The sequence below is a fragment of the Trichechus manatus genome, unplaced genomic scaffold (genome assembly GCF_000243295.1).
Source record: "Trichechus manatus latirostris isolate Lorelei unplaced genomic scaffold, TriManLat1.0 scaffold00180, whole genome shotgun sequence".
NCBI lineage: Eukaryota > Metazoa > Chordata > Mammalia > Sirenia > Trichechidae > Trichechus > Trichechus manatus.
The window spans coordinates 4,939,153-4,956,962 of NW_004444116.1; the positions used below are offsets into that span (position 1 = coordinate 4,939,153).

The 17,810-nt window shown below is 45.3% G+C and overlaps 2 pseudogenes across 1 annotated transcript; both read right to left on the reverse strand.

Annotated features, from left to right (window-relative positions):
- Positions 1-7,237: 7,237 nt before the first annotated feature.
- On the reverse strand, positions 7,238-11,116 carry LOC101346432 (HLA class I histocompatibility antigen, A-80 alpha chain-like; annotated as a pseudogene).
- A 1,446-nt stretch (positions 11,117-12,562) lies between these two features.
- LOC101346692 (HLA class I histocompatibility antigen, A-25 alpha chain-like) lies at positions 12,563-16,906 on the reverse strand (annotated as a pseudogene). Its single transcript, XR_002825720.1, has 6 exons — positions 16,753-16,906; positions 16,235-16,506; positions 15,342-15,618; positions 15,133-15,240; positions 14,660-14,692; positions 12,563-14,540 (listed from the first exon to the last, which is right to left on the reverse strand). The product of XR_002825720.1 is annotated as an HLA class I histocompatibility antigen, A-25 alpha chain-like (transcript).
- Positions 16,907-17,810: the final 904 nt, after the last annotated feature.

Consider the following 17,810-nt stretch of genomic DNA (forward strand, 5'->3'; position numbering starts at 1 on the left):
ACACTTATGGAAGCAGCAGTCAAGAAATCAAAAGATGCATTGCACTGGGCAAATCTGCTGCAAAAGACCTCTTTAAAGTGTTGAAAAGCAAAGATGTCACCTTGAAGACTGAAGTGCACCTGACCCAAGCCATGGTATTTTCAATCACATCATATGCTTACAAAAGCTGGACGATGAATAAGGAAGACCAAAGAAGAATTGACACCTTTGAATTGTGGTGTTGGCCAAGAATATGGAATATACCATGGACTGCCAAAAGAATGAACAGATCTGTCTTGGAAGAAGTACAACCAGAATGCTCCTTAGAAGCAAAAAAGGCAAGACTACATCTTACATACTTTGGACATGTTGTCAAGAGGGATTACCTGGAGAAGGACAACATGCTTGCTAAAGTGGAGGGTCAGTGAATAAGAGGAAGACCCTCAATGAGATGGATTGACACAGTGGCTGCAACAATGGGCTCAAGCATAACAACGATTATGAGCATGGCGCAGGTCCGGGCAGTGTTTCATTCTGTGGTACATGGGGTCACCACAGGTTGGGGCTGACTTGACAGCACCTAACAACAACAACAGGATGTGTCAGGTACTGTAAAAAGTAGAGGCTCATGGTTTGCCCAACTTACCTCAGTAAGACTCCAGAAGGACTTTGGAAGATTGTTGTTCTAACCAGGACAGAGGCAGATCTTTGGATTGGAAAAAGTTGTATTGTGTTCTCTAGATGCCAGAAGCTCATGGTATGCAGTCTATAATAGCCTGGCTACAGCAATTCCTAGCGCAGTGCAATGAATTTCTTAATATGGCCCTTCTAGCCATAGACTGTGTGACTTACACACAATGATTGAGTGGGAGTATGTAAATAAGGTGTAAAGAACCTGTGATGGTTAGGGTTATGTGTCAGCTTGGCTAGGCCATGATTCTCAGTATTGCGTGGCTGTACTCCATTTTGCGATCTGATGTAATTATCCTAATTATTCTCTATTTTATGTGTTGTATATCCTAACCCTTATAAGTTAATGAGGGAGGATTAGTGTGGAGTGTATCCTGAGTCACAGTCTTGCAAGAGGGCTTGAATCAAGTCCCATGCTTACTCAAGTCATGCCCTTCTCTGGGTAGTGGCCAGCATACAATGTATATATGTGGGTGCTCTGGCAGAGCCCTCTCTCTTTCTCTCTCTCTTTCTCTTCATCTGGGTGCTACATCTGGCTCATCACCCTCTGACCTCCGGTTCTTGGGACTTCAGCAAGTGGCCTGTTGTCTGACCTGCCTATTCAGGGATTCGCCAGCTTCTACAACCTTGTCAGCCAGCAGCCTATCATCTGGCCTGCCGATTTGGGTTCATCAGCCCCTGGGGCCATGTAAGCTAGTAGAAGCCAAACCCTGACCCATGGATTTGGCGCTTGTCAATAAGATGAGCCATTTACTTGATACAGTTCTGTGAGTTCTATGAGACGTTGCGGCAAGTTACGGAATACAAAGATGGGAAGGAAAGTACTGAGGGAAGGAGGAGTAGTTGACGTTAAAGATGATGGAGTGGTACAGCAATTTGGAAAAACTGGATATTTGGGATATCTTTAACCTCCACCTCACCAGCTTTGTGCTGACCATTATAAAAGAAATTATTTATTCATCTAAGTAAACTAGAAGTTTTGAATGAGTTCAGTATTTAGGAATAAAATTCAGTGAGAGGCAGAACTGGTGAGGTAGTACTTTTTCCATGTTAATCAATCAACCCCATAAACCTTTTTTCACGTGTTTTTGTCTTTTTTTTTTTTTTTTTAATATAAGTACGTTCTTAGAGGTGCTCAGGGAGAGATGAGTATGATTCTGGATCTGAGTTTTGTGAAGCACAGAGGTGGCTAAGAAAAGAGAGGACACAGCTCCAGCATTCTGCATAGTCACTGAGTGACCCTCAGCCCAAGATCCTGCTCTGACTGTTGCACTCAAAGGGAAAACCAGCCACCTGAGGGTAAAGCGAGCTGTATCAAGAGGTGAGTCCAGGTCCCCAAATACAGTCCCTGAGGTGGATGGATAAACAGCATAAAATGAAAGTGTCCAGGTGTCCAGAATCCTGTGGATGTAGGGATGTGGAGCCCTAAAGGCCTACTTGCACATCTGTCAACACAGGTCAGGTCTGTGGAGGTGCTTGGCTGTGTTTGATGGGTCTCCAGTAGCCCCGCTAGGGTTGAGTGCAGTTTGAGAGAGAAATGAGCACACACACAACTCTGGCCCTTCTTGGCCTCTCCACCATCATTCTCTCTCCTTAGGTAAGTAACCATCACCTTCTTTCAGCTTTTCTCTTTTGGGCCCATAACCAATTAGCTATGGGAAAGGTGGGCAGGCAAGGGCAGAGCAGGACCTGGAATTCACTCTGGGTACCTGAGTTGGAGGGGTGGCAATCAGGGGTGACATGGGATTAATATCCGGAGGGCAAGAGGGAGGTTGGACTGGTGTCCCAGGGCTGTGCCTGGGATCCTCCACATCAAAACACAGAAATTGATCCAAAAATTCTGTAAACCAAAAAGCAACAAATAGTAGAATATATATATATATATATATATTTAAAACAAAATTTATAAGGTCATTTTATTACTTTCCCAGGGTTGTTGTAACAAATTACCACAAACTTGGTGGCTTAAAACTACAGAAATTGATTCTTACAGATCTGGAGGCCAGGAGTCTGGAATCAAGTTGCAGGCTGGGCTATACTCTCTCCTAAGGCTCTAGGGGAGAGTCCTCCCTTGCCTCTTCCAGGTTCTGGTGGCTACAGGCATTGCTTGGCTTGTGGCAGCATTACTGCCATCTCTGCCTCTGTCTTCACATGACCTTCTCCCCTGTGTCTCAGTATTCTCCTCTTTTGTCTCTCATAAGGACACTAGTCATTGGATACCTTAGTTATATCTGCAAAGGCCCTTATTCCAAAATAGAGACACATTCTGAGTTTCTGGGTGGACATAGCTTTTGGGGGGACACCCTTCAACCCACTACAATCATGAAATAAGAATTTCTATTTATAGCAATGCAATTGAAAACTAGAAATCTTGGCCTATTAAAAGGCAAGAAATAGTGGCAGAACTTTTTTGAGGAATATGTAAATTAATTGAGATTTCATTTTTGAGGTTGAAAAAGGAATGTATGGAAGGAGCATGTCATGGATTGAATGGTGTCCTGCAAAAACATCTGTCAGCTTGGCTAGGTCATGATTCTCAGTATTGTGTGATTGTCTACCATTTTATCATCTGATATGATTTCCCTATGTGTTGTAAATGCTATCACTATGATGTAATAAGATGGACTACTGGCAGTTATACTGATGAGGTCTGCAAGATTAGATAGTGTCTTAAGCCAATCTCTTTTGAGATATAAAAGAGAGAAGCGAGCAGAGAGACATGGGGACCTCATACCACCAAGAAAGCAGTGCCAGGAGCAGAGCAGGTCCTTTGGACCTGAGGTTCCTATGATGAGATGCTCCCAGACCAAGTGAAGACTGATGCATCACAAGGATCTTCCTCCAAGGCCGACAGAGGCAGAAAGGCTTCCCCTGGAACTGATGCCTTGAATTTGGACTTGTAGCCAACTAGACTGTGACAGGGTAAATGTCTCTTTGTTAAAAGCCATCCACTTGTCGCATTTCTGTTATAGCACCACTAGATAACTAAGATAGAGCATAAAATCATCTTCTTATTTAAAACCCTGGTTGAACAGATCAACAATTCTTTACATGCAGAACATTAGCTTTTGTTGCCCAGAATTATTCTAATAATGATTTTCATGTAATAATAAAAAAGTGGAAAAGTTTGATTTCACTATTTCCTACCTCTCTTTCCCTTCAGAGAATTTACAAGCTGTTTATATTGGCTTCCAAATATATTAGATCTACTAACTGACTACTCTAATTCCAAAAGGAATAAAGTAGTATGTGTTATAAATTTTAAAACAAATATATAACAAACATATTGAATTAAAATATATAGTTCCGTGTGGATTAGTTTTCCAATTGTGTGAAAGAATAACTATACTTTTATGTTTTCTTTATTTTGCTGGGCATATAAATTACTTGCTAGCAAGATAAAAAAATATATTAGTCAGCTCTGACAGGGATCACAACAGAGGGTCCCAGACAGAGCTGGAGAAAAATGTAGAACAAAAGTCTAACTGACAAAAGAAGACCAGACTTACTGGCCTGACAGAGACTGGAGAAACACCCCAGACACCCTTTTAGCTCAGTAACGAAGTCACTCCCGAGGTTCACTCTTCAGCCAAAGATTAGACAACCCCATATAACAAAACGAGACTAATGGGGCACAACAGCCCAGGGACAAGGATTAGAAGGCAGGAGGGGACAGGAAAGCTGGTAATAGGGATCCCAAGGTTGAGAAAGGAGAGTGTTGACATGTCATGGGGTTGTTAACCAATGTGACAAAACTGTATGTGTACTAACTGTTTAATGAGAAACTATTTGCTCTGTAAACCTGCATCTAAAGTACAATAAAAAAACAAAATGCACAGAGAAACACCAATATATATATATGTCAAATATTCTAACTAGATTTTTGCATTAGCAGCATGTTACTGAAATGCTAAAATGCCCTAGGTTTGTACTCTTCTTGCTTTATTTTGTGTATATCGACTGTGTCAACTTTTTCTTATGTTCAGAAATACCAAAAAGTATTGAAGAATTCTCTTTGGTATTTAGTTTTGTTTTTTTTTTTACATGAACATTAACCTTTGCATGTGTGTGAGACTCCATTAGATAACATGATGGAGGAGAAATCACCAAAGCTGCACATGTCTTTCCCCAGTCATTGACTATGGAATACTTCCCTCTGTAATAAAATGGAGACTTTATTTTTCTCTCCAGGGATTATTGCTGGAGATTATGATCTTGGGTGTTTATTGGCCCCAAGCCCCTAGTACCTACTGAGAGAAGCCAGACTTTGAATGAGGCAGTGGGGAAATAATCCTGAGTGGTTTCCACATTTAATAATCCCCTGATGAAAGTTCTGAGGCGGAGATGAGGCAGAGCTCTCCCTGAGTTTTACAGCTTTTATGAGGAGACTCACCTGATGGTCTCCTCCGGCCATCAGGACACTTAGCTCTTCGCTCTCAGAGGCTCCTAACTCCCCTATGATGGTATTTCCAGGTCCCTGAAATGAGGACAACTTTCTCCTTTCAGGACACTCCGGAGCTGCTCTGAGGACAAGATCTGCCTCTGGGGGAAAGGCCCAGGATGAATGAAAACTACAGATGTTTTCTTTTGATGACCCTTGTTCCAGAATCTCAGCCCAGTGACTCCAGCACTAGGTAGGAGGTCCAGAGGTCTCCAGTGCATACCTGGTCTCCCTGAGGGGAGGCTGGGGAAGGTTACGGTTTTTTTTTCTTTTTCAGTCCCTGGTGAGTCAGGGATCTGGTCTTGTCATTTCAGTAGCTCTTACCAGTGTATTTGCTGCTTTCTAGCTGTCTGATCACAGACAAGTCAATGAACCATTCCAAGCTTCAGTTTCTTCATCCATAAATAGGATCAATAACTTGACTTGTCTCATGATTTAAGTAAAACAATGCACACGAAGTCATCAGCAAAGTTCCTGACACATAGTGAGTGTTCAACACATGTTGGTTTCTATTTTATCCCCCAAATAAAATTACAGTACCCTTCAGTGTTCTCTGATCATTCCCCACAAAAACAAGGTATTATTACAGAATAATAAACATCTTTTCACTTTGGATAAACATAATGTATGCTTACAAAACAATTAGAAAAGATAAACATGTCAACTGAAATTGGTCAAAAGATAGGGATAGAAACTTTTTTTAAGGTATGAATATGGTCTCAAATAAATGAAACAAAACTAACAACAAAACAAGAGAAACCCCAGAGTCTAAAAAAAACGGCACAACATTGGCAAATCTACCTTTACTCCTTTCTGGCTTTCTTGTTTGTAACATAAGGAGGCTAGTCGTGTTTCTATGTTGAGTGAGGTAGGCAGTCTTATAAATCCAAATCCAAAAAGTTACCCTAGAAAAGAGGATGGCCAATGTATCAGTATACCAGAAGATGTACAAATGCTTATAACTTTTTACCTAGTAATTTCACTACTGCATACATGGTCAACACATTTGCAAAAAAAGGAATTTAAGCACAATTGGTCACCTCAGTGTGATTAATATAAAAAAGGAATTAAATATATACATATATATACATATTCAACATTAAAAAGTCAATAAATATTCCATGCTAAATTCCATTCAATGAAATAGAATGAGGTGACTAAAATCAATTTAGAAGCATAAAACATGATAGGGGAAAGGTAGTGTAAAAAACTGCATTTGCAGTTTAATTCTAATATTTCAGAATTATTTTTATTGTGTAAAGTAGGTTTTTTAATGTAGAAAAAAACTTCATATACATACATCGAGTCATAGTAGGTGATTATATTTTTTTTTTTGGTACATTTTTTGGTATTTTCCACAAAGAGGTTTCTTTTTAACAAAAACAAAATAAAATGAAACAATAAAATAAAGAGCCAGACAGAAGAAAATCAAAACCTGGACCCAAACAAAGACTCCATAGCCCTTTCATACTCTCTGTATAGGTTATGATATACGTCTAATTAGGCCAATTGTAGGAGTGACCCACTCTATTAAGAAATCATAGAATAGATGGCTTTGTAAATTTAATAAATTAAAATATCTCCACCTCAATTTTAAAAGAGGACATGGTTTCAGGAAATCAGCTTCATGTCTACATTTTCCACCTATAACAGAGGAGGCTCGATCCTCATCTTTTAGTGCTTCCCCTGTCAGGGTCCCTCCTGGCCCTGCTGCTCAGAATCCTAAGGAGCATGGGGAGAACTATGAGCCCAAACCCAGCACCTGCCACTCAGAAATGGCCATAGGACTGGCCTGCCTGGTACAATGGGGCCTGACCTTGCCTGGCCTCCAGCCTCTGCCTCTATCCTGAAGTTTCCCAGTCTGCACTTCAGCTTCTACTTCCCAGCATCCTCCTTGCCCCACACCCGTCCCACCTAACCCACCTGACAGGCTCCATGCAGACGGCCCTTATCCAGGCTGAGGCCCTGCCCACCTGCTAGCCAGGCCCCTTCCCAGATTATCCTGCACATCTGGGGGTCATTATTTCTAACTCAGCAGAAACAGGCAGGTGATGGGCAATTCAACCACCTGGGTTGGAGACTCACACATGAAGCAATGGTGACACAAGCTCCCATCCCCTCACTACCTCAGCCCTTCCTCCAGATCACAACTCCATCCACCAGAGCTTTAACTACCACAGCTCCAAGGAGAACCAGGCGGGCAAGGATGCCCACGATGGGGATGGTGGGCTGAGAAGAGGGCTCTAGGAAGAGAAGGGAAGGTGAGAGGACTTGACCCCCAGGCCTCAGCCATGACCATGTTGTAGATACCCAGAAAGCCCCCCTGCTTTCCCTGAGAAAGGGCCCTCCTTACCCCATCTCAGTGTGAGGGGCTCAGGCAGTCCCTCATGCTGCACACAGCACCTGTATCTCTGCTCCTTTCCAGACGGCACCACTACAGCCACCCATTTCTGGAAGGTACCATCCCCTGAAGGCCTGGTCGCCACAAGCTTCATGTCCTGAGTCTGGTCTTCCCTGTCCTGCTCCAGGTCAGCGTGATCTTCACTGGGTAAAAGCCCAGGGCCCAGCACCTAAGTGTGGCCTCATGATCAGAGATGAAGTGGTTGGTCACATGTGCTAATGGTGAATCCTTGAAAAAGGGTCAAAGACAATTCAGTCTTTGATTGTTTTCCCATTATCCATTAAAGGGAGGCACATTAACCACCATGGAATGGACAGGACAGTTGGCAATGGGAAATGAGAAAATCAAATATTAGCTTAATCCATAGGAGTCTGTAAGGAAATGCTATTTTAAAACAGGTTCTGGCCCACACATGTTGGGGGCTTCAGGCGTCAGTAGCAGGGAGAGGGGCTTTTAGTCCCTCACAGGTAAAAGCAGGGTCAGGAGAGCAGCAGGCCTGGGACAGAGGTTTAGGTCAAAGTCTGACAGGAACAAATTTGGAGAGAACTTGATATCCATGCTGGGTTCCTAAGAAACTGCTGTTCACTTATTTCCTTTAACCTTTTTTTTTTCTTTTTTTCCTATTTTCCCACCCTAAGCTTCATGGTTCCTAAATGTCCCAGAAAGCCCTGGGCAGGGTGAAGGATCCAGAGACTCAAGACTCTCAGCCTCCCCATCAGAACGCCATGAACTGGGGGGAGGGTTGTTAGATGGGTTCCATCCTCCCTCTCGTCCTTAGGGACACCACCGGGGGACACAGTCCGCGCCTGAAGGGAGTCCGGGGAGGCTGCCCCACGCCCTCGCTCCCTGTGCCCAGCAGCATCTCCTCTGGTTCTCCAGGGATCTGTGGAGGAGAGTCCACGCACCCGGCCTCCCTGGGGCCTGGAGGCTCCACCACCTCGGACCGGCCGCCTGTCCCTCCTCTGTCCTGCCACAGGAAAGGAGCGCAGGTCCCCGTCAGGAACCTGGAATCCGCTCTCAGGAAGCTGGAATCCACCCGTGGCCAGCGGAGCGCTGACACCAAGCAGGAGACTTGGGGGTTCCCTCCCCAGCAGCTGATGGCGCCCGCGGGGAGGGATGGGTGAGACTCCGGCCCCGCCCGCGGTCTGCCCGCCCCCTTCGTCTTTAAGAGGGTCATTGGCCCAAACAGGTGTCAGCATGGCTCAAATTTAAACTGAAACAAAGTACAAACACTGGGGGCTCTCCCCTCGGTACGGGGGTCCACTGGGTGTAGGTGACCAACGGGGAAGAAAGGTAAGGAAGGGGGAGGAAGGCAGAAATCCAAAGGGAGTGAAGTCCCACGCCCGCAACCAGGATGATCCTCTCCTCCCTCCGCAAAGGCAGTTTTCGCTCCCGACCCCGCGTCACGCCGAGTACAGCAGGGCCAGGACCTCCCAAAGGAGCAGGAGGAGGGTTCAGGTCACCGCGAAAATGCTGGTTCCCTTTCGGCTCTTTGGTGGAAGTAAACTAACTCGGATTAACTTCTATAGAACCAGATACCCAATGAAAACCGACATTGAACAGTATCATCCGTCTGCAGGCAGAACAAGCTGGAAGAGATTGCAAAGGAAAAGTGAAACGTATGAAAAAGCCCCGCTTCGATGGACTCCCCTGTGCTTGTTCCCACTCTGCCGCCCCCCACACCCTCTTTGTCGTCTTCCGAATCCCAAATACTGCCCTCAGTGCTCACATCCTGAGAACCAAACCTGGAGACGCTGGGAACTTTCCCTGAGCACCCTCATCTGCCACAGGACACTCTTAGCTGCTGTCTTCCCAAGGGCTGGCTGACACACACAAAGTAACAGAGAGAGACAGAGAAAAGGAACCTCACTCTCAGCCCACTCTTCTTCCTTTTCTAGAATCTTGCTCCCTGAGCTGGACTCTTCTCTTCTCACTCTCTTACCTTAGGCTTCTCCCCCAGAGTATGCTTCCCCATGGGCTTCTAGAAAGAAACTTATCCCACAGATCTCAAGGACAAACAATGGAAACTGTCAAGGACACAAAACTGATGACTGAAGGCTTCAGATAGGGGTTCACTTATAGGCAGTTTTGTTTCATTATCTTTTTTTTTTTTCCACTATCTTCCATTTTAATAATTACCCTTTGGCCACTTATATCAAACTGACCTTCAGCCGGCTTCACAAAGCAGGCAAGTTACGGGGTTCACTTCATCTAAGAATATTTGTGTGACTTTGGGATTGAAGCAAATTATAATTTATCCTTATAGCATATCCATGAATTCATCTATGTACTTCACAGACAGATCAACATAGAGTGTGGCTCAGGAAGCACAATGTATTTGCATGCTTTAGTAAGCAGTGTGTACAAATATTCACCAACACATTTTATTGTCTATATTACAAAATATCCAAAAATGTCCCAACCAGTTCCAATGCTTTGTCTTTGGAGATGTGTTTTTATAACAACTTTATTGAGATATAATTTACATACCATACATTCACTCCTTTAAAGTGTACCAGTCAATGGTTTTTAGTATATTCACAGAGTTGTGCGATCATTGCCAAAATTAATTTTAGAACGTCTTCTTGACCCCAAAAAGAAATTCATACCCATTAATAGTCATGCCGCATTCACTTCCAAAACCCCTAACCCTAGGCGACCACAAATCTACTTTCTATCTCTAGGGATTTGCCTATTCTTGAATTTCAGAAATGGAATCAATATGCAGACTTTTGTGACTGGCTTCTTTCACTTACCATATGTTTTCAAGGTTCATCCACACTGTAGCATGTATCAGCACTTCATTCCCTTTTATGGATGAATAAACTCTATTGCATAGATACGCTACATATCGTTTATCCATTCATCTCTTGATGGGAATTTGGGTTGTTTTTCTCCTTTGGTTATTATGAATAATGGTGCTATGATGTAACTAGTGCCTTTGGTGTCATATTTAACTTTCATGAATGAACTATATTTAAAAAATCTTTGAGTGGTATGATGTGTACGCTAGGATGGTTTTCTTTAGTCTTTTGCATGGATCTCATGGAAACATAAATGTTACAGATCCTCTCAGAAAAGTGTGCAAGTACAATGAAATATAAAAATCTAATATAAAACGTTGGTGCATACACAGATCCTCTAAAGTCTTAAAGACCTGGGTTTTCAGTCCTATTAAGAGGCAAAGCCAGGAAGAAGACATTTTGAGTAATCATTTCACCAGCCCATGATGCCACTCCATGTATTTGTGACTATTAACTGACGTGGACGAAGCTGGACTCCATAACAGACTCTCGGGGGAATAAGTGGAAAGATGTTATTTACCAGTCACTTGTTCATCCAACCAAATCCGAGTGCCTGTAACATCCTGGATAAAGATCTACTCTTGCTCTAGGAATTGATACTTGTCATTCTTTCTCCAGCCCCCATTTCCTCTACCCCAGCATGTGAACTCTCTTCCTACCTTAGGAGAATTCCACACTTAAAAAGTCTTGGTAGGAGGCAGAAACCACCCCCTTCATAAAAGAGGAAAACTCACTTTCCCAAACATTCTTGCAGTTGGACATGGGCATGGGGCTGAGGCCCCACCAGTCAGATGCCCACATGCTGGACTCTGACTCAGGACATGGTGACACAGAGAAGCTGGGACTGTGCAGAATGCACTTTGGCAAGGGCAGTGTGAGTGGCAGTAGTGACATCCAGTTGCAAGAAGCAGCAGTGAGAATTGTCCTGGCCACAGGGCCCGATGTCCAGCATCGGGGGTGTCGGTGGTGTTGGCAGAAGCATCTGACGTTGCAGAAGCCACAGTTTCTATATGAAACCCAAACAAGAGAAGGACTGTGGATTTTCTTCCTGGCTGTGTAGCTTCAAGCCTCGTTCTGTAGCTTTCCTCAAAATGAAATAAGTCCCAATATCACACATATAAATTGCTTTGTGTTTAAATTATACAAATTTAGATTCTGTTGTTTGCACCAAGAAGTAAATGAGAAATCAGTGTGGCAGGTTTTCAGAGCAAGCATTCAGAGTTTCTTTCTGCTGAGCTGTGAGCCACTTCCTAAATCTTCCACCTGGCTACACCTCATGGTACAGAAATGACATGTATCTTCCAACATCACATCTCATAACTGATATTTGTCCTCCTTTTTCTTTCCTAGGAAGAAAACCCACTTAAGTGTGGTTTTAAGACCCCTCATTACCCCGGGTACTACTCCGATCACTGACCTCAGTGGTTCCAAATCTGGATGAGCACCAGGAGTGCTTGTGGGACTAGTTACAATACACTCAGACCTCTCATCAGATAGATCATCTCAGAATACCGGGTCCAGAGCCCAGAAACCACTTACTAACACACTCTCCAGGTGAGGCTGATGCAGAGCCATGTGGGAATCCCTGGTCTACATTCTTACTACTAAAAGTGTGATCTGAAGACCAGCAGCATCAGCACCAATCTTGTTATAAACACAGAATCAAATGCTCTACTCTGACCTTCTAAATCTTAATGAGATTTCCAGGTGACTCTTTGCATAGAAAGTTTGAGACTGCCTGATCTTGCTCCGCCTTCTGCCAGAGATCTGTAGTCGGCTTTTGGCATGTGGTCTGATCAGATGGCTTAGCGCTGGAGGGTCCAGGGTTCAGTTCTTGTTCCTGTTTCTTCCATAGGTAATCACACTCTTGGAAGTCTTAGCCATTCTCAAGGCTTTAAATATTATTTATACGGTGTCACCTCCCAGATCTATTTCTCTAACCAATATTTCTACTAATGTCCAGACTGGTATTTCCAACTGCTACCCACTTGCATTTCCTTTTTGTTTTGTTTTGTTGTTTACTGTACTTTAGACGAAGGTTTACAGAGCAAATTAGTTTCTCATTAAACAATTAATACACATATTGTTTTGTGACATTGATTACCAACCCTACATGTCAACACTCTCTCCTTCTCGACTTTGGGTTCCACATGACCAGCTTTCCTGTGACCTCCTGCCTTGCTGCCCTTTCCCCTGGGCTGGTGTGCCCATTTAGGCTTGTTTTGTTTTATGGGCTTCTCTAATCTTTGGCTGAAGGGTGAACCTCAGGAATGATTTCAGTACTGAGTATAAAAGGTGTCCAGGGGCCATGCATTTCTAATAGCTCTGTTGTACAAACGGTTGCTAGGAGTCAGAACCAACTGGATGGAAGCTAACAACAAGCCTGCGGTAACTTGTTACAGCAACAAGGAAAATAATACACTATGCTTATAGTCTGTAGTTTGTCTCTCTCTCTGCACAAACATATGCTCCACAAGGCCACACTTTTTGTTTTTACTTCACTGGTGCTTCCCAGATGCAAAAATAGCGTGTCACTCAACAAATGTCAGTAGAATGATCAATGTAGTATAGAGCACTTCCTTATTCTAGAGATAGTGTCTTTATTAATGCAGCCTCAGACCAAAGGCTGTTTTGTGGTAGCTGTAACACAACATCCACTCACACTGACATTAATGCCACCTGGACTTTCTCACAAGAACTGTTGTCTCCTCCCTCCTTCTAGCCCATCCCATCACCCACATCCACCCTTCTGCACACTACAGCACACAATTTCATTTCCATTTTCATGAAAGAACCATCCTTGGCTGACGGGTATTATTTTACAACCAACTGCGAATTTAAATTAGTCTCTGCTTGATGAATCCATGAATTTGGAACAGACTGGAGCCAGCACTAGGATTACAGAGCTAAGGGCAGGGAGAGTGGGGTGGGTGAGCTGAAAAGGATGGAAACAAAACAGAAATTTATCTAAGATGAATAACTATTTGATTCCTACTCTCTAAAAAAGGTCAAAGAAAAGATGAAAAGATTCATCCACAAAACAGTCCTAGAAAGAGGGCAGGATCTGGATGAGTCTGAAAATTCATCTTTCGTTACCAGAGACTCCCATGTGCAGGGGCTGCCCTGGGCCTTGTGGGACATTGACAAAATGACTCCTGCAGCTGTCAGAGACAAGGGACACCCAGAGCAAATGACCCAGAACTCACATACAAGAACAGGTATAATCCTCTAAACAAATAAACACACAAAAAATAATCACACAAATGATGCGGGCCAAGGACCAGGCTTAGGCCTGAGAACAGGATGACCTGGCCACACAATGCCCTCACTGCCCACAGCAATAGGGATAAGACAACGCCCAGGCAATGTCTGTGTCCTTGTGACCACAGGTCCTAGCAGGACAAAGTTCTACTGAAGGGACAAGGACAACAGAGATGCGAAGATGACCCAGCCAAGGAGTAACCACATCAAAGCCCACACTGTCCTGAGCACTGACTGGGCAAAGGCTCTGTCCACACTCGGCTCCTCCACCGCCTTCTCCTGACCCTGCCTATCACAGACTCAGCACAGTAAACGTGCATTCTGGGAACATTCTCAGGTTTTCATTTATTTTCTCTCTTAAATTTTCAGAATTTTCGTCCCCTTTAATTAACCGATCAACCCCACTTCATGGCAAAAATCTGAATAATCAAACTCTTTCTCAGATTCTCATTTTCAATACAGAAGTGAGAAATTGCAGCTCAGAGCAACAGGAAGTTACTTCAGGGATGGAGACCTTCCAGCCCCACTTCTGCTGGAGCAGGGAATGTCGATCATGATCAGTGTGGGTGGGGAAGGGGATCTGGTTGGCAGAAGTGGGCTAGTTTCCCCCACATCCTCACATTTTGCTAAAAGGAACGCAGACACAGTCAGAGGCCCATTGCAGAATGAGAAGTCAGGGGTTCTTGAATTACAAAGCATAGCATGAACAAATCTGTATCACTCAGTCCCACATAAGGCTGCTGTCTCACGCTACAAAAGAAAGTAATCGAACAAATTCAGGTCAGTCACTGGAGGTGTTGACATTCTGAATAGCCCACCACATGCTCAAAAGGTCCAAATCCAAAGAATCCCCATAACCTAGTCGTGCTCCCACTGTCCCAATCCCTCCTCCATGTCAGGCCCCCCAGGGTCTCACCTTCAGAATCTGTGAAAGACATATCAGAGCCCTGGGCACTGTCGCTGCCTGGAAAAGAACAGGATCTGGTCAGAGCCCACAGGAGATGAGAATAGGAGAACAGGAATAGGAGAACAGGAACATTATCCCAAGGGTCTCAAGATCAGCCTCCCTCCCTCCACACTTACTTGCAGCTTGAGCATAGCTCCCTCCTTACCCACCTGTGGGAAGAAAGCATTCTGTGAGAGACTGGGGAGGGGACAGGACCACGAGATCCTAGAAGACCTGGCTAGTCCTGGATCCCAGGGAAGCTTCCAGAACTATGACTGCAGACCCACGGCATGAAAAAGAAACACAAGCAAAGATGTTCAGGGACTGGACCAACCTCCTGAAGTCTGTCCTCAGCAAGAACCTTCCCCTGTGACCTGTGACTATTGGGAATCAGGTCTGCATCACCAGAACCATTAAGGTGAAAGATTTGCCCTTCATTCTCACATGTGCTTTACAAAAGTGTAATTGTCAGCACAAAGGGTCCCAGACTGGGTCAGCATGTACGTGGATACTACCTCCCCTAATGAGGCAGGAGAAGGCAAATCTCCTACCTGGGACTTGAAACCCCCCAGTGGGACAAGGAAAACTCAGACCCCACCCTCATCTCTACCTGAGCTTTTCTTCCTCCAGATCACTGCTCCAGCCACAACAACCACCACAACTCCAAGGAGAACCAGGCCAGCAACAAATCCTATGATATCAGGCTGGGAAGACAGTTCTGGAAAGAGAAGGGAGGTGAGGAGCCCTGACGCGTTGGAGGTCTCCAGAAGGGCTACTGCTTTCCCTGAAAAGAGGCTCTGCCCTCGTCTCCCTCCTTACCCCATCTTAGGGTGAGGGGCTCCAGCAGCCCTTCATGCTGCACACGGCACATGTATCTCTGCTCCTCTCCAGAGGGCACCACCACAGCCGCCCACTTCTGGAAGGTCCCGTCCCCTGCTGGCCTGGTATCCACAAGCTCTGTGTCCTGGGTCTGGTCCTCCCCGTCCCGCTGCCAGGTCAGGGTGATCTCCATCGGGTAGAAGCCCATGGCCCAGCACCTCAGTGTGGTCAAATGGTCAGAGATGGAGTGGTGGGTCATGTGTGTCTTTGGGGGGGTCTGAGTTAAAGGGTCAGAAAATTTAGAAACTTTTTGATACCTCTCACAGAGTACTTGAGTTAGGGTCATGTGACCATCTGAGAATGCACAGGACATTGGGTGGGGGGATAAAGGGCAAAATCCAGACACCAGCCTGGACCAGGGGTTTGGGATAATTTCCTATTCTTTGGAACGTTCCAGGATCAGGGTGAGACAGCCCTGGTTAGGAGGCTCCAGGTCTCTGAGCGGAAAATCAGGGACTTCTGGCCCTGACCTGGGTGAAGGCAGAAACGCAGAACAGCTGGATACTGGGTGTGGTGCAGAGAACAACGGCTGAGAGAAAGAGTTCCCCGTAGTTCACAAGGCCACCCCAGGGTCAAAGGAAATAGCTGATCAGTTACTTCAGGGATCATCTCCCCCTTTATCCTCAGAGAGAAAAATTATCCCTGAGAGAAAGGAGAACCCTTTGAGTAAATCACTCTGGTACAGGATCTGAACTTCTCCCTCTCCTGATCCATGGCAGGGGGGTATCCAGGCATAGATCGCATTTTCCTACCCTCTTTGTGGGACACCGGCTGAGGGAACAGTCCCAGCCCAAAAGGAGACCAACAAGCACGCCGCGGCCCCTCGTACTTACTCGCTGCAGAGTCTTCTTCCCTTTCTCCAGCTATCTGCCCAGCCACTCCACGCATCTGCCCTCCAGGTAGGCCCTCCAACGCTCTGCCTCCCGGCCCATCTCGAATTTGCCCTTTGAGAGCTGAGCCGCGGTGTTCGCTGCAGTCCATGAGCTCAGGTCCTCGTTCAGGGCGAGGTAATCCGCACCATCGTAGGCATACTGATAGTACCCTCGGAGGAGGCACCGGTCGGGGCCCTCTTCGCAGCCGTACATGAGCGGGGTAGTGTGAGACCCTGACCCCGGTCGGGCAGTCAGCCCCACCCCCGCGGTCAGCCCCGCCCCCGCGGTCAGCCCCGCCCCCGCGGTCAGCACGGTGATTGGTCAGAGCCCGTTTGGTTCTAAACTGAAAACGAAACCAGAACGAATCCCCGCGGCTCTTCCCGGGTCGGAGGGGTGAATTTCGGCCCCGGAGACCCGGGGCGACCCTTCCGTGGGGACGAGGGGACCCGTGACCTACGACCCTGACCGGCGTCACTCACCGGTGTCGCTCTGGTTGTAGTAGCGGAGCGCGGTCCGCAGGTTCCTTTGGAAAGTCTGTGCGTCGCCCTTGGCGATCCGTGTGTTCAGCTCCCAATACTCCGGCTCCTTCTGCTCCATCCACGGCGCCCGCGGCTCCATCCTCAGATTCGCGGTGTCGCTGTCGAACCGCACGAACTGCGTGTCGTCCAAGTGGTGGGAATTATGTTTCCTTTTTGGAACTGGGAACATTTGTGCCTGAAGGCACCAGAGAGAGATTCACTCATGACCTGGCTGGTTTTGTTAGATACCAACTTAGTGTATATCCATATCCTAGACAGTTGGAAGTCTGATGCAATCTATGTGAGAAATAATAAGGGTCACTTCATTATAAGTGAGTCTAAGGCACCTGACTTGAGGTCCATAAGCCATCAAGAGCAATGCTGTCAATAGAACTTTCTGTGATGAAGGAATTGTGTATCTGTGCTGTTCAATACACTACAGGGTCGCTATGAGTTGGAATCGACTCAACGGCACACAACACAACAACAACAGCTGTGTGTGGCTAGTGAGCACTTGAAAAGTGGCTAGTGTGACTGAGCAGATGAATTTTACTTTATTAATTTAAATAGGCACACTTGACTAGTAGCTACCATATTTGACGCTATGTATCTAGTGTGTTCTGAATTTTCAATCTCTCCCCCAGAAGATACTGTGTGATTTACGGATTGAAGTATATTAAAATTATCTTTATTAAAAGCCACAGATTTCTCTATGTGGGTCTTAGACATATCCTTAAAATACAGAGTGCCCATAAAAGTTTAACTAATAGACATTTAACAACTACACTGTACAGACATTAACCAAAACATGATTTATCACCTCAGGGTTAAAAATGTTCAAAAATATCCATCACAAAAGAGTCTGGCAAGATGGCGCTCTAGGCAGAAGCACCACGCCGTCCCTCCACAGCAAAGAACCAAAAAACTAAGCCAAACAGAGAATCAACAATCCTGAAACCCTAGAACATCAAATGAAGAGATAAAGAACTCAGCCGAACACCAAACAGAGTGAGAATACT